Source organism: Ammospiza nelsoni, chromosome 13, assembly GCF_027579445.1.
Source record: "Ammospiza nelsoni isolate bAmmNel1 chromosome 13, bAmmNel1.pri, whole genome shotgun sequence".
NCBI lineage: Eukaryota > Metazoa > Chordata > Aves > Passeriformes > Passerellidae > Ammospiza > Ammospiza nelsoni.
This window is the reverse complement of record NC_080645.1, coordinates 12,727,654-12,731,608: the sequence shown is the minus strand read 5'-3', so window position 1 is coordinate 12,731,608 and position 3,955 is coordinate 12,727,654.

Here is a 3,955-nt window from a genome sequence, read left to right as displayed (position 1 = left end):
AGAGGAAGTCTGAAAACTAGTGGAAACATGAGAAAAGGGCAGTTACCAGATGTGATTGCTGTGATTTTAAGGTAGCAACAGGCAGATAGTTGCTACTGCTGAAAGAGGCCACATTTTCTCCTCATTTGCATATATGAAAGTATTTATTTATGCCAGAGAAGAGGAAAAAACAAAATCTGACTTAATCTTGAAGACAAGGTATCTCACATATATTTTAAATTAGGAAAAAAATAAAAAGAGAAAGAAATTGCTAAACATTGTTTTCCTGTCTAAGAAGTTTTTACTATTTTTTGGCCTAATTTTACGTCACAGATATAATGATATATTTTAGTCATGTGTGATTATACTCCCACACAGTGCTTTACAGCAAATATTTTGATGATGGATTTTGAGACAGACCCTGCACAGGGCACTGCAGCTGAGCAAGGCTTCTTGTCCCCCTGCTGCTGAGGCTGCATAGAGTGTGGGTCTGTACTCAGGGCTCACCGTGTTCCCTGTGGGCCTCACTCCCTTCCTGATCTCTGCACAACGTGCAGGGCTCTCAGTAAGACCATTGTGGCTGGCTGGGTCCAGAACCAGCTTCAGGCTTTGCCACCAGCAGGTATCACCTGATCCCTACAGGGTAAAAGATAATTAGGCAGATTCAGCAACAGAAATTAACAGAAATAACGGATGTCATGGAAATTGTACAAAATTCAGTGTTTGCTTGTAATGGGAATTTGAGCGCAACTGCCTTAATCTGAAATTTTGGTGTAAATGTGACCATTGTCATGGACAGTAATTTGTTGTGTCATTCATAATACTGCTGGCTTTAAGGTGCTGTTATAAGTGGAATATTATTATGGCTGAATTTCCCTAATCTAGGGATTTGGCTCACGATTTTTCAAGATGGGAGGCTGGCAATTCTGCATGATTGCAAACTCTCTTCTGGCCAGCCAAGGGTCTACTGTTTCTACTGAACACAAGTCCAGCTATGAATGTTCCTCTGACCTGTATGTTGCCATAAAGATTGCCAAGGCTTTCCAATCAGTGCTAAATGAAAGTTTTCCATGTGTGACCCGTAAAAAAATGGGGCTGCTAATGAAAAGAAGGTACTTTGCAGGTGTTTGGTGCTTACTGATATTTGATAATTGGTTTTAAATAGTTAATATTGGCAGTTGTTAGATTCATGCTAATATCAAGCTATTTTGCTAACTGCACCCCATCATCCATGATGTGAACAGCCTTTCATAAAGGCAAGGATTTCAAGGACAGGGCTGAGGGGCTTAGGAGAAAAGCATTTGTAGGGGATTTTGCTGCCCATACCCTTCCACCTGGAGCCCAACACAGCAGCTGTATGCAGGGCTGCTGGGTGAATCAGCCATGGGAAAGGACACTTGAGGCTCAGGAGGGAATGAGGAGTTACGGGAACTTGTGTGTGAATGGAGCTGCCTTTGTCAGCAAGTGGCTTTGTACTTATCCCCCCTCATCCTTTCAGCAATGAATCTGACCTGACTTGAGTTACAGTGAACAACTTTCCCCTAATGGCGCAGCTTTGAAATGACACATCCTTTTTTAGCTTTTCCCCATCAGCAAAAATCCATGGTCATTTAAACTGTTGCCTTAATAAGCACAACAGTTCTGAAAATATGATGCAGTTTTTCCAGAGCCTGGTACTTGGTTGTGGGGAATGACTCCTCTGCTTTGTTTGTGATGACAGCTCATATTTGTATGTGGCCATGTGACACTGTAAGAGAACAAAGAGCAAGGAAGCCTTCACTGTATGAGCCAAGGTACTCCTGGGTCTCCTTAATTAAGCAAGTACAAATATTATGTATCGTGTTGCAAATTCTGCAGTTATCTCTGTGCTCCATGTCAGGTCAAAGACTGATGTAAATCTTAAGGCATGAGAACCACGTTGTTTTCATAAGAATTTTAATGTAATTTATGACAGCTTAGCAGCTTTCATTTAGAAGGGTACTGTGGTGAAGCTGTTTAAAGCCAAATGTGTCCTGGAACATTCCAGTTGCACTCATAAGCCTCATTGAAAACTAATGAATGCTCTGTTCTCTGTCTGTCCTAATGAATATCGGATCAGAAATGGATGAGGAAACTTTGAATAGACTGGGAGGTCTGTGCAGTTTGAAAATCTCACTGCATTCTGTTTCTTATCCTTGCTGGCAGGGAGGGTATGTTGAGGTCATCTTTTAAACACACTTTGTAAAAGAAATTGGCACCAGAAAGCAACAGAATAGACCTGCAGTGAAGCATTGTTTCTCACCTTTTTTACATTTTTGCTGGTAAATTGCTTTGCTGGTACCACTTCAGTGTGTGAGCAGTTAAGCAAGTTATGTTCAATTAGGAAACATAATACATAATAGAAGATTTGATTTATGGGTATTGGGTGAACCAACAGATTGAGTTTCTGAGCAGTGAGTGAAAACATTCTCTTTCATTAGCACATGACATCAGAGATACTGGCTGAGCTGCCCTCTTTCAAACTGGCAAAGCAAAATAAATTCTGGTGACGCTTTGTTAGAGTAGAAGTCCTATTGTATGGAGACTATATTCAGGGTAAAATGCTTCTTATCTCCTTGTATTTGTCTTTAACCTCTATGCCATCATCCTGTTCTTAATGTGCTGCAGAGGTGCTGCTTTTACAGGCTGGGAGTGCCGTGATGCTCAGTGCTGGCACTGGGGACATTCTGCTGAGCCTGGCCTCTCTTGGAGCCAGAGGTTGGGGTAGAGACCCCAGAGCTCTGTTACAGCCCAAATCACCCCATCACCCTACCACTCTTGCTGAATTTAAAGAGATGCCCTGATGTGTTTTCTTATCTCAGACTAGATAAGCCCCAAATCAGGGAGACAGGCTCTGAGGGATCTGAAGGGATGTGTTCTGACAGTGACGGATTGACAGGATAACTGCTGTTGGTGTTTGCTGCACAGACATTCCTCAGCCCTCCATTCTCTGAAGAGATTACCTCTGACAGTAATTAGTGACTGCTGGCTAGACTTCCTAGAAGTTAAACATTAAAGAAAGAATACAAAGAATACATTAAATACACAACACAGGGGAAGAAGAAAAAGGCCTGCTGAGAAGAGAACCTAAGGCCATCCACCAAGTTTTTGGAAGAGATGAAGCAATAGTCTAGTTCTCCTTTCTTTTACCTTAATCCTCTGTAAGATATTTTGGCTATGTAGAGAGATGCTACCTGTGGATTAGCTACAGAAAAAATAGCTGCCTTTATGCATCTGTGTAAAAAATTAATCTATTGCATGTAATTTCTATATTAGGTATTTATCTCAGACACACATTGAGGTATCTCTCCTGAGTCATAAAAGGCTCCTCTATAGTTACTGAGTTTGTTTCAGGCTAGAACCACTCTATATTAAAATTTTAAACCATCTGCTTTGTAAGATGCCAAGTGTACTTTTTAAATGTCTACTTTTGTGCATGAATAGTTACTGTATGGCAGACACAGTCTGAGAAGGCAAATACCTCTTTTGAGGACATACTTCAATAATAACAGTAAAAAGGGAATCATGATGTCTTTTGAGTTGTAAGCTACATATCTAGGTAGATCTGACTGTGAAAAGAGAAACATGAGCATGCATTAACATGCTGTTTTTATCAAAGGATTTTTCTGTTTCAGAAAATGATTTTTGAAATGATTCAGAAGCACTCAGCAGTTTCAAGATTAGACTTCAGATGGTGTCCTAGATAATTTGCTTACAGAGTAGTCACCCCTCCAGAAACACACTGTAGCAATTCCTACTGTCACTAATTCCAAAGTTTTTTCAGAAGCTGATCATTTCCTCATGGTTTCAGAAGAGTATGTTAGGCAGAGTGTCATGAGCACAGGCCATGGGAGGATGGTGAATTTATTCCTGGTGGGGTTTCATGTTTTAAATTGAAACCTGTTGCTAAGCTGAAGAAATAAATAATCATCGGGACAATTAAGGTCTTAAGAAAACA